This window comes from Episyrphus balteatus, chromosome 3, assembly GCF_945859705.1.
Source record: "Episyrphus balteatus chromosome 3, idEpiBalt1.1, whole genome shotgun sequence".
Lineage (NCBI taxonomy): Eukaryota > Metazoa > Arthropoda > Insecta > Diptera > Syrphidae > Episyrphus > Episyrphus balteatus.
Genome location: NC_079136.1, coordinates 20,771,288 through 20,785,122, shown reverse-complemented (window position 1 = coordinate 20,785,122; position 13,835 = coordinate 20,771,288). Strand labels below are relative to the sequence as shown.

Here is a 13,835-nt window from a genome sequence, read left to right as displayed (position 1 = left end):
ATTAAGAACTCATGAATTTTGTAATATTTATTTTTTTCTTATATTTTGATTTAGTTTGAATCAGGTTATTCCCATATATTTTATGTAAAATTATCTTCATTTTAAATTCGTTTTTTCATTTTTTTATTTTGTGTAAATTTGTAGTAGATATTAGATGTTGGATGTTTTTGTCTGCTTTTATTTTAAAAGATGTTTGGTTTGGGATTTTCTGAGAATTATGTTTTTGCTTGGAGTAAGAAGTAGTAATCTTTTTTTAAAATTTCTTTTTGTAATGAAACTTTTCTGCAAATAAAAAATTATAAATAAAAATGGTCTTCTTTTGATTTTTAAGGATGTTTTATTTATTCATTATATTCCTTATTGAATTTTTAAAAGAGAAAAATCATTATATATTGGGTTTTATATATTTTTTAATCTGTTGTATTATAATACAGCTTCGAAAGAGATACAAATTTTTAAATTGGGATTGATACAAAAAAATGATTTTCATCAGCTCGTGCGTCTCAAGTCGTAAATAAGAAAGTTTTTAATTGTGGAACAATTGAGCAAACGATCTCAGGCTATCAACATCGGGAAAAGTTACTAGGAGTCGTAAAGGAAGAAATTCATCTATCTGGGCACAGCAGCAATCAATCGCAGTTTCTTATCTGGTTGACAAAGCAACTGAAGATTAGGGTCCTATCGTGAAGGAAGGGTTCACAAAATAAGAAAAATACACGATGTATGTGTATATTCCAGGACACGGATCAGGAAGCAAAGTTTTTTTTTGAAACATCATCGCTCCAGTCTGAATTATTGTGGGGCAAGTGCGGAGTGAGGCTATCAGCATTGGGAGGGATGAAAAAAAAAATGATGGCTTTCAAAAGGTATTACTTTGAGTTGGTCCGGAAAGGTTTTCATCTATCTGGACACCAAGTAGTTTAATCGTTGTATGGTATCTGTCTGACGAAACAATTGAAGAATGGAAACAAAGCGTCGCTTTTGAAAAAAAAAAAAACATAAATCATCTGGTTTCTTTTGAATATGAAACAGATGCATGTTGCATGGACTTCTTCTCTAGCGAATGAAAGCTGTCTGGGTGTAAGTCGTTTGTAGAACTCCGGGTTCGAGGAAACAACTTCTGGACAAAAAAAAATTAGATCGCACTTTTCGAAGGAAAAGTTTAAGGACACATCATTGGTAAGGAAGTTAAGCTGAAACATCATCGCTCCAGTGAGTCCATAAACATAAACGGTGGGTAATAGAGTGAGGGAAGTCCTGAAGTCAGCATAGGCCAAGTAATATACCGATAATTCCTTCTCAAAAAAAATTAACGAAAGACGAAATGATATATTGCCAGCAACAATTATTTGGCATTCCTTAGGATCTGGATTCTAGAATCAGTGTTTTCCTCTCTCAGAGGTCTTCAAGTGAGTTTTGGTGTAGATACACATTTGCCAAACTGTACGAGACAAATAAAATTTTCATGTGCTACTGTTGACTTTAAGACGAACTATCACCGGATACGAGATGAATGTATGTTTGGTATTTGGATATTAGAGATCAAATAACATGAAAATGTGTCCGTAAATGAAGCAGCCTTGAATACATCAACATTCACAATTAAGTGTGTCACGGACACAACATAAGTTTTTATATCCCGAAATACTTGGTATGAAAAGAGTTTACTAGTTGATATTATGTTTCTTTATCCCCTCCTCATCAAAGTGAGCGCCACAGCCGGAATACAAGGGTTAAGCAGACAAGAGGGTGTGATTGATCTCCGAGATTTTGATCCTTTCTTGACCACACCTTAATTTTGATGAAATGAACATATATGTACATATAATGTCCTTTGAGAAGGCGGCCAAAGAAGCACGAGTGAAATTTGAATAATGATCGTTATTTAAAGAAGTTGGTTTGTAAACATCTAAAAGTAGTGTATCTGCTACATGGTGTTCGCATAAGAGGCAATATCCAGCTACTTGTGTGTAGAAATTTCTTAGAAATTTGCATTTTATAAATAAAATTCTCCAGAGAAAGGTTCTCCACTTTTTTTTCGCTTGTATGATTTTTATAATTTGGTATAAAATTTATTTAAACTTTTTTTATTTCAGATAACCGGTTATGTACCTACATATTAAAATTACTTTTTTATTTTAAAACTTCCAGTTAATTTTAACTCAATAAAGTATTTAAAATTTTTTTAAACAAATAACTTTTTTCAGTTTATGTTTTTTTCTAGAAGATTTTTTTTTTAATTCAACAAACATATTGTTCTCATGAGGATTGTTTTGGAAAAAGATTTTCTGGACTTGGGTTAATTTTTTAGTTTTATTTCGTTGTTATTTTTTAAGGGTTTTTTTATTTTAATTTATTTTTTTTTTATAAATTATGTGTATTTTTGTTGATGTTTTAGTATTATCAGTTATTTGTTGACAGATTTCCTTATGTCGATACTAACTATATTGTGTGAAATAAAAGGTTTAATGACAAACAGAATGTAAGGGTTTTCTAAAATTAACCTAACCTAAATTTTTATAAACACATACCTACCTAAATTTTTAAATTTTGTATCATTGGAGTTTTCAACCTTAAATTTTACTATAAAAAGGGTTTGATTTTTATGATTATTTTGGTATATATTAGTTAAAACGCTTATTTTAATTTTTGTATTTCGTTGCTTTAATCTGATTTTGATTAATTTTTTTTCTTTATTTGATTTAAAAATTTTAAATAATAGTGTTTTAAAAATATCTCTTGGTTTGTATCGATTCAGTAAATAAGTATTAGTTTTGTTTTATTTATTTATTTATTTATTTATTTTCTGATGTATGTATCACCTAAATGTTTTTAGAAACAAACGGTTTTATTTTGGAGCTGAGAGTGGATTTCAAATAACCTTCGATATTTTCATTGATTTTTTTTTTTTTTTTATTGGAAGTAAATTCATTTTTTTCATTTAGATTTTGATGATATATTTGGTTTTTAATTATTTTTGAGGTGCCTATTTAATTCTTTAAAAACGGGTTATAAAAAAATTTTAAATGCGAATAAAATTCGAATAAAAATGATAAATGTAAAGATGTTCGTTGAAATTTTCAGAAAATTGTATGTAAATAGGTTGTTATTTTGTGTAGATTTAAAAAAAAATTGGCTTTGATTGAATTTTTGATAGAATTTATTTTTTTTTTTTTCTTTTTAGTTTATTTTTATTTATTTGGGTCAGATTATTTTAAGTTTTTGGGATTTTTTATTTTTATAAAGTGTTTTTTTTTTTTTTTAATTCTTTTTTTTTTGTAAAATAAATTAGTTTTTGTTGAAAAAAATTCGCAGTAAAATTGAAATTCGTTTATAAAAAAATTAAATGTTTTGTAGTTCAAAAAGATAAATAATGTATAATAAAGCCAGAACCTATCACTTTTAACATAGATACGATTCGAAGCGGATTAGTTATTTGATTTTTGAGGGATTCACTTATGAATTTTTGATTTGTAGGCTATCTTGCTATTTCTTTTTAATAAGAACAATCTCGTTAAAACTCAAATACCTCTTTCGAAATCTTCGAAATACACCACCAAAAAATCTTATAAACTAAGTAACTAGAAAAAAGGTGGTAATTTATAGTTTTTTTTTTTTAAGAATATCAATATCAAATAAATTATAGTAAATTTAAGTTATTAATTTATATTAATCTTAATAAAAAGAGATGATTTTGAAAACAAACAAAAAAAAATTAAAAACGAATGTGACATTCTATATTTCAAGAATGATGAAAGATTTGGTGTTTGGATGAACCTATGATCTTTTTGTTTTTAGTTAAACTCTCTACGCGAGAACCAACATATAGAAAAAAACAAATTAAAAAAAAAATTATATATTATAAGAATGATTTTGTGCGTTAAAATATTATTAACTAATTTTTAATTTAATTAAGAAAAATCAATTTTAATAAAATTGGCTACTTACAGTTTTGGTGAGAATATTGTTTTGGTTTTTTTTTTTATTTGCCGAATCGAAAATAAACTTTGGATTTTGTTTAAGTTTGTTTCGTTTTCGAATCAAAAAATACCTACTTAATTTTTGCATTATTTGCGGGCATCAAAACAACCTGGTTACTCTCTGTTTGTCTGTGTAGCAGATATTCTCTAAAATTCAACAAGAATGCCTGTTTGTTTTAAAAAGAAGAAGAAGAATCGCAACAATATTGTCATCAAATACAAAATATATCAAATCGAAATATAAACGATAAGATAATTTTGGTATCCGGTATTGTGCATTACATAAAAACATAGATTTTTTGTTTAGTTTTAAGAATCATAAATTATATTTATTTCCTTCCTTAAGTTTTGCTCTTTTTTTTTCAATTTTTCTTTTTTGTAGATTATTTTTTTTTTTTTAAGAGACGATTTTTTTATATTTCTTATTTTGTTCTTTTTTATCTTTTTTTTTTGTTTTGTTTTAACAAGAATTGTTTTTTTTTGTCTTTTTGTTTTTCAAAAATTTTGTTTTAGTACTAAATTGTTTTTATATAAACACGGCTTATTCAAAAGCTGAAAACGCAAATATATAACAGCTCGAATTGTGATTTTTCAAACTTTTTTTTAACAAATTAATCCTATTACAAAAAATTTTGTTCTTTCTCTAATTAAACTTTCCTTAAAACATCAGCTTTTACTTATTTTTGGCGACCGCAGTCAACCGTTAATTTCAACAAAATCAAAAAAAAAAAGTTTAATACATATTTGTTGTTTTTTTTAAATAATGAATTAAAATTGTTGTTTGTGATAACCGGGTATCATCCTTTTGTGTCACCGCAGAATATTGGTTGTAGATAGATTAGGTATATCATAACTATGTAGCTAGCTATACATACGTTTTATGTTTTTTAGAAGAAGAAGAACACGCCTATGCTTTTTGTAATTTGCAATAAATTTTTTGCCGCAAGTAGATTTTAGGTAGGTAGGTAGTAGAGTAAAATTAGATCTAGTACATTATTTTGTACTCTCTCCCACAATAGTCAGGACACTTTTAGGAGTCGCAATCTCAGTCGGGGTCAGAAAAAACGCATATGCCTAGGTATAATAGGTTTTTATCTGTCATATATAGTATATATAAGTCGCTCCCTTTTCCATCTGTATGTAGGTAGAGTATATATATTTGGGGCTCCTACTCCTAGTGGTAGAGCTCGCGCGCAAGAGGCATACACGATATTATGTATATATACACACAAGATCATGGATATTATAATATTTTCTGATCTTGACTCTGACTCTGCCTGACTCTATTATATACACTAGCTTTTTTTTATCAAATTTTCAGCAACTCACATGTCCCAAAACTATAAATTTGCAAAGAAAAGAATTTTGTTTGTTGGTTAAGAGAAAAAATAAAATTGTTTTTTTGTTTGTATATAAGAATAATTAACGCTATAATTAAAATTAAAAGCTTAAAGTAAAGTTATATACTTAAGTATATAACAATATATATAGAGAGCCTATGTATATACTTATAAAGCTTATTTATAAGAAAAAACAAAAAGCTTACAATCTAAGGGAAAAGGTTTTTTTTTATAGATGAAGCTTTTTCGTTTATCGATTTATTTGCAGCTTTTAATTAAGTTGAGCTTTTTAAGCTTTTTTTTTAAGTTTAATTATTTTTGTATTTGTTAACGATTTAAATTGTTTGTTCGTTGATTGCAGCAAAAGTTGAGCAAATAAAAGCTTTTATTAAAAAATCGAATAGACAAAAAGCTCCCGTTCTTTTTCGTTGGGAAATTGTTTGTTAAATGTATGTAGGTAGGTAGTATTTTCTTTTTTTTTTATAAAATTATGTACGTATAGATGCGTTTTTTTTTGTGAAGATTTTTGTACTCATTTAAATTGTATTTAAATTGAGAGCAAGAAGAGAAGTTTCATAATATTCATTTTAAAAGGAGAATTGAATTATTTCTAAAGTTTTTTTTTTTTAATGATGAAATGAAATTTTTGCACTGCGCAGCTAAAGGAACAAAGAATGAAAAAAAAAATCGATTTTTTTTGAGAAATTTCTTGAACATTTTTCAGTTCACAATTAAAAAAAGTTTTTGAAACGCCATTTGAGTAGGTTTTTTTAAATATAGTAGAACGATTTGTGATTGTTAATAACTTTTTAAAAACACTTATCAACTATATTTTAGCACTTTTGTTGGATTTCTTATGATTTTTTTGTTTTAAGTTATTTACCTTCCTATGCAAACCTGGTTGTCGACGATGTCTCTTTTTATTAACAGAAAGTTTTTAACCATTTATGCCCTTTTTTTATCATCAGCACCATCTTATGCTGGGTATTTTTTATAGCTTTTTTCCTAAATTTTTTAACTCCTTCGACAAAGGTTACGCCCTTCAGGATTTTGCTTTTACAGCTAACTCTCTTTGTGTGGGTAGAGAGAGAGAAAATTTTTGTTCCTAATGCCAGGTTTCATCAGCAAATAATACCCAAAAAACACACTATCCAGGATCTTCAGCAGATAATTGATGATGGTAATTGCAATTTTTGCACTTTCTTAAAACTTTTCCACTTTTTTCAGACATTTTTACTTTTTTTTACTTTCACAAGAGAAATAAAACTTTTTCACTTTATTATACTTTTTTATAAGAGACTTGCACCAGAGAGAATATCAAAGTTACGAATGAGCTGGCATGTGAACTAACGGTCGTATTTATAGTCGACGAGGCAAAAGAACGGAAAATTCCATGGCGTTCTAGAAAATAGGGGAAATTATATTATGTATTTTTGGTGGTAAATAAGAGGAACGGTCTTATTTACTTGAAAAAATGAAACAAATGGAATTGGATTTGAATACGTGAGCAGTTGTGTGTTTGCATGGGGTATTTATTTTTTTGTCTTGTTAAAACAGCTGCTGCATTGTCGAGGGGTTAGAGAAGTGGAAGGAAATAAGAGGTTTATTTTGTGATTGTTTATTTAAGTAAAGTACAACAACAAATTTAATGCGATGTATGCTTTCTCATCGTGTATCGTCATGAAATAAAAAAAAATTAAAACAGTGTGGGGGCCATCATTGGCGTTAGACAAAAATGGAAGTATTTTTTTACCTACTGCGCGAGTTTATTGATTTTTTGGAAGAAAATTCTAGAATTTGGGAATTCAATTGGAGGAGATTTATAAGTAATTTTGATGGCAGATTCTTAAAAATGTTTAACTTATTTTCATGAAAATAAAAACAAATAGGTATTGGTACAAAGCATCTAGTTCTAGGTAGGAATTTACCGAAATAGGTAATTCTGCTTTTTATTTGCGGTTACAAAATTTACCCCCTCAGGGGGAAATGAATTTTCTGGTAGTTTTCCATTTTTTAATAGGAGGTACATATGTATCCGCAATTTTGCAGTATTTCAGTTATAAGAAGCTAAATACGCATTAGATGTACCTACCTATTAAAAAAAAAAAAAAACAAATCAAATTCTTCTTAGCAGATTAGTGGTGTTGTTTGTTTTTGTTTTACAAGTAAAATGAGTAATAAAAAAAAAGAAAACAAAAAATAAATCATTTCAGATACAAATCATACGTATTTTTGTATGAAGGTCAGCTTAATAAGAGATAAACTGTTGACGGAAATTAAAATATACTTAGGAAGTAGGAATTTTTATTTATATATTTATTCAACTTAAATGTTAACATATCAAGATCAAGTAGGTACATAATGCTCCTAGGTACCTAGGTATTTTGAATGTCAAAGACAGAAACAACTAACAGTTCTAATTTTGAACACAAAAAATGAACACGTTCCTTTCTTAATATTAACTATATGCAGGTATGTAGGTATGACGAAATAGAAAAATTGAATTTCTATTTTAGAAATTTTTGTATCGAAATAAAGAGCATGCAACTTTAGGTGCATTCTTCCTGTCAAAGATATGCTTCATATTGTAGTAGAGTCTATATACGTAAAATATATATACCTGTGAATACTTTACATCAATTAAAAAGGAAAACGACTGATCAAATGCAGTATAAATATGTTATCAAAAAGTGTTCACTGTGGCGTATACGTACTATTTTTTTTTTTTTTCAATTAAATATTCTTTGTTATTTTAATTTGAACTAAAAAACAACATCAAACATGACACTAAGGTGATAGAGAATACGAAAAAAGCGTGTCGGTTTGTTGGTACGTCTAAAATATTTAAGTACCTAAATAGATAATTATGTTTTTTTATTTGTGGCTGCAAAGTTTACCCCCATAGACAAATTTTCTGGTAGTTTTCCAACTTTTAATAAATATTTAGTGTTTCACTAATAACTACCTATAGAATATGTATGTAGCAAGATATGTATGTACCTACGCATTCATTATTTTCGCAAAACAAGCAAAACAAATAAAATCTTGTTTGTTCTTGTACAATCAAAATGAAATACTTAAAGTATTCCTAGGTACTGAGTAATAAAAAAACACACAAAAGTAAATAATTTCAAATGATACGTATTTTTGTATGAAGGTCAGCTTAATTTGACGGAAATCAAAATACCTACCTAGGAAGTTGGCATATTTTAGATATGTATTCCTTCAACTTAAATGTAAACAAGTGGGTATAGCATTTGTATACTCGTAGGAAGGTATTTTTAATTTCAATGACAAAAAGAAAGGGTTGTTATTTTAGACACAATACATATGAATCCTGAATGATACCTCATCAATTCTTTTCTTTTATGAATATTTTCCTCACTATGCAGATTTGTACAAAATAGATTTTCAAAATAAAATAATTTGAACAAATAAAAAAACGTGTCTGTTTTATAACAATTTTTGTATACATTTTTCTTAGTTTACTGTGGCGTATACGTACTATTTTTTTAATTTTCCTTTTTTTTTTACTATAATTTACTTTTTTTACTCTGTAAATTACTGAGTTAACATTTTATGCTGTAAACAACAGCAAACGATTGCTTTCATTTTTTTTAATAAATCCTTTATTGTTGAAGGTTAAAAAAAGTATAAATTTAGAAAAAAATATATCTGTAAACCAAGAAATAAAAAACTTTTCTTTAGGATGAGCAGTCATTTCTTGTTGTTTAGCGTGCAAAATTTTACTGACTTAAATACTGAGTTACCAAAAAAAAACGGCTAATTTGTCATTTCTAAATTAAAATAACAATGAAATTAAGATACGACAAAAGCATTACTGTTTGTTGGTAGGTAGAGGTACCTATCATAGAATAAACAAAATATAGTCGATTTACTTAAATACCTACTATACCTAGGTTTTTTTCAGCACTAAACAAATTTTTGGAATAGTATTTCAAGGTCCAAAAATAAGAGAAGGTAGGTACTTACCTGCCAAATGTAGAAGTACTACAGGGTTTTTATCTCTATCAACGAATCTTTATCAAAGAGTTTTTATTGTTTTTTGGATATTTCAATAAATTTAAATTTTTTTATCAATTTTTCAAAAACAGGACAGTGAAAATTATCGTTTTTCGATGTTCATTAAAATGATGGGTACCTACTTACTTGTAGTTATAATTTTTATTGTTTTGCGTTTAAAATGAAAATTGAGTAACTTTTTGCTCAGTTACCTACAAGAAACATTTGTTTAAATAAAATAAAGTTTAATTTTGTTTGTAGTTCATAGGTGCATAGCTATTAAATTACATTCCTATAAATTCTTTGTCAACAAAATTAAAATTGTATATGTAATAAAAGTATAGTTAAGTATTCTACAATCTCCATCATTCAATAATCCCTTTTCTATCTACCCTACACAGCATGACAAAGAATATTCCAGAATCCTGAAATTTCGTATTTATTTTGTTTTTGTTGTTATGATATGAATCAGGTAAAAAATGGGTAGGTTATAGGGTTTATGCAAGAACATGCGCAGATGGCAAAATTGTTACCACCTTATATATGTACCTACCTACTATTCAGTTATATTTATGTATAATTGTACATGTCTATGGAAAATGGAATATAGGTAGGTACCTATGTGTATTAAGGAAGAAAATCATGCAAAATCTTGTTCGAGAATCATCCAGAATGTTTTTGGAATTTATTGAAATCTTAACACTAAAATTTTTCTTATGAGCAACGTTCACTTCATATCCTTGTTTATTTTCTTTTAGTGCTCTAGATCCAAGACTTGCGGGTTACGACTTACCGAATGTTACCGGTATTTTATTGTTGTTTCAGAATATTAATTCAATTCAAAATTGCTTATATTAGCCGAAGATTTGTCAGAAGACACATCATCTAATTACAAAAATATATTATTCTTCTGTGAACGTATTGTAAACGTATGATAATAAATAATTTATAAATTCAGGCATAGTGACTAACTTCCAGCAATGAATGATGGTCTCGTTTAGAAACGTCCTTTAACAACTGACATCAAAACTATTTTGCTTATTGAGTCATCTCTTTTTAATTCGTGTTTATATCAGAGATACCCATACCATAATACATATCTGGTAACCTCTGGTTTGGATTATATTTTATTAACTGACCATAGTTTTAGTTAAGTTCCAAATCTTATCAAATGTTTTACTTAATAACGTTAACTTCAGTCTTCTTCTAAAAATACAGTCTAATCTTAACAAAATTAATGAGGTTCGTCGTGCTGGACCTTCAAGATTTGTTTGTTTAAATTTCCCAGATATTTTTGCTGGCAAATGGAAGATAAAATCTGAGCGTGTGCATAGTGCATGTTTGTGTGATTTTTGAGCAAAATCCATATTCAGATTTTTGAATTTCGAGTTAATTTTGTTAGCCTGAAGTAGCAAAAAGCACATAAAATCTTAGATTTTTCAATTTTTTCTTCATTTCATCCCCTATTAAGTTCATATCTACCTACTTTAATGAACATCAAACCCCACTCCATGATTGTAAACGACTAAAAATAAACTTAAGTAGCTATGTAGGTATAAAGCATATGAAGCATAAAGTTAAATTTGGATTTAGGTAGTCTGTAACGATAAAATATACCTTCCTAGCTACTTCATTATTTGCGTTTAGACTTCTTTCAGTAAATTACCTCTACCTATGTACTTATTTATGGCTAAACTAAGGCCCAATTTTTTATAATGTAGTGTAGGTAATTACCTACAACGATCGAGGTTGAACCCAGAAACTGTAAATAATTTGATGATTGCGAATTCAAACTTAAAGATAAATCCAATATAAATATTTTTTTTTTTCATAAATACAAGTGTCATGATTTTTAACTTAATTTAATTTATTCAATTTTTTGTATCTAGCATTAAGTTTTATTTAATTTTTCTTTTTTTTTCTGTATTTACTTTAATTTTATTCTAATATGTTTTTCTTCATTTCATTATCTTGTCAAATTAATTAATTTAAATAAAACAAATGTAACTTGCTTTTGTGTACCAAACTGATTCTCTTTTATTTATGCTACAAGAAAAACCACCCTCGAACACTTTGAACATTTCCTTTCCAGTTCGAGTAATTTCGATCACATTGATCATAAACATTTTGTTCACGATCATTTGACTCGATTATACTCGAAAAGAAAAATGATCGTTTGAACTCGTTTGAAATGTAGGATTACTTACGAGTCATCATACTCCTAAACAGGAAAGCTCGAACATATTTGAGTTGTGTTGATTCTGTTTGTTCGAGATCGTTTTTTTCGAGTAAGTACTCGATGTTCGTAAACAATACTCGGCTCGTTTGGTTCTCTGGTAGGTATCCGCAATACCGTATGCCTTAATTTACTTTGCTAATTACGCAAAAATGTCTGTAGGTACACTGATAAAAGCCTATCTCTTTTCATCAATTTGAGTACGTAGTAGCTACAGTACCTATATAGCTAGGTACTTTTAGGTTGTTAAACAGAGTACCTTGTTATCTTTAATTGATCTAGCATTTTGGCAAAAATCCTTAGGAAATTTCCTATACCTTTTGTTTCATTATTTAAATTGCATTTATTTCTATTTATTTCTTAGAAAAATTGAAAATCCTTGACCTACGAGTAGGTAGGTATATCAAATGAGATTTTCTCATACATAAATATATACGTACGTAGTTAGTATATGAGCTGAGCATATTTATTTCATTTTTCTATTCCACATTGTTCCATTTCTCATTTGGTTCCAATCATATTACTTATTTATATCATATCTACCTACCTACTCAATAAGGAGAATTTAAAGAAATATACCTACAAACAAAATCTTGTTTGCACCCGATTGTGTAAGTAAAGTGCCAAGTGTGCGTCATTTTTTTTTTTTGTTTCCCCTCTTTAAATAAATAGTCTATAATACCAGACGTATTTTATACGTTTAAAAGATCACAAAGTGCAAAATACCCGTTGCAAAAATAAACAAGTATTCATACGAATATCAGTTTAATGTGGTGTTCATGAATTTATTCCAAAATTGAAAAATAAAAAAAAAATTAATGTTTTCTTTTTAAACTAGCCTGCATGCTTTTGTAAACTGAAACCTCGATAGCTCACAGCTCACACAGCAACAATTTATATAGCATAAAATAGGTACATATGCACCTACCGGCTTTTTAGATGGGAAGCATACGGTGAATCTATGCGGTGTATTTACGACGCTAGCCAAGGAGGTAGGAGGTAAAAAAGTAAAATGGACTTGTTATCATAAACCAGATGTTAGATAGCAAACAAAAACAAATGCATTTTATTCGATCTTGGCAACATTTACATCAAAAATGAAAATTAGAGTTTCTTATAAGTGTGTTAGTAAGGTACCGATTAAGAAATTGATATTGATCAAATATTGGTTGCTTAAGTACCTACCTACGTTAAAAAGAAAGAGTGTATGTATGTACACGCGACTGAAGTTATACTTCCCACTCAGTATATAAAATGAATTTCATTTGGTATTATTAATTTTTATTATTTTTGTTTTATATTATTATTATTAAAATAATCAAACAGCGTATTTTTTTAACAATCTCAGCTTATGGTGATCTTAGGAAATTTTTTGATGCTATCTCCGTACCTTAACCCAAGACAATCTGACTTCCTTTCCCCCCACACTACATTCATGCCACATGCAAATTGGCACATCCAACTTGCTACATGCAACTTGCCACATGCAACTTGCTACAAGCAACTTTCCACACGCTTTTTTTGCCAAACGCAACTTGCCACATACAACTTGTCACATTTTGCATACTGGTACCCCGTTTGTATGGCGATTTGAATCCGAATTGAATCAGGATTTAGGTCTATATACATATACCTGAATCGAATTGAATCTGGATTTGTCGATCCGATCCAACTCGGGGAGCTGAATCGAATCGAAAATATGCATATATACATACCTAACGAATTGAATACTCGAGATATAATTTATGGTGGAAATTGTATGTGATTGTCTTCTTATTTGCAAATTCACTGTATGTATGTCTAATGATATCTAGTTTTACTTGCACTTTGTTTTTGGTTAGATTTTTCTATCTTACTGCAAATATATTAAAAAGAAAAATTGTGTTTTCGATTCTATTTCAATTCGATTCCTCGATGTGGTACTTCCATATACCTGGATCGAAATTTCGATTCAGTTTCAATTCGATCTTTAAATCAGTCATACAAACGGGGTATGAATGCCACATGCCTCGTGCTACTTGCAACATGCAACTTGCGACAAGAAACATGCTACTTGCCACGTGTTATGTGTGTTTTTTTTACCGTACTGCATTTTTAAATACTAAAGTACTATCAACTCTAAAGTTGAAACGACAGCCCAATTAACTTGGAGATGGCGATCGCGTCATAATCCCTTTGACATTCTTTTCAAAAAACAAATTTTCATACCCACCGTCCCGTCCCATAAGAAGTAAAACTTCAAAAAAAAAAAAAAAC

The 13,835-nt window shown here is 28.4% G+C and overlaps 1 long non-coding RNA gene across 1 annotated transcript; it reads right to left on the bottom strand.

The window, feature by feature from the left end:
- Window positions 1-4,363: 4,363 nt before the first annotated feature.
- LOC129913075 (uncharacterized) lies at window positions 4,364-6,745 on the bottom strand. The gene is made up of 2 exons (XR_008771976.1): window positions 6,204-6,745; window positions 4,364-5,320 (listed from the first exon to the last, which is right to left on the bottom strand). It is a non-coding gene; the product is annotated as an uncharacterized LOC129913075 (long non-coding RNA).
- Window positions 6,746-13,835: the final 7,090 nt, after the last annotated feature.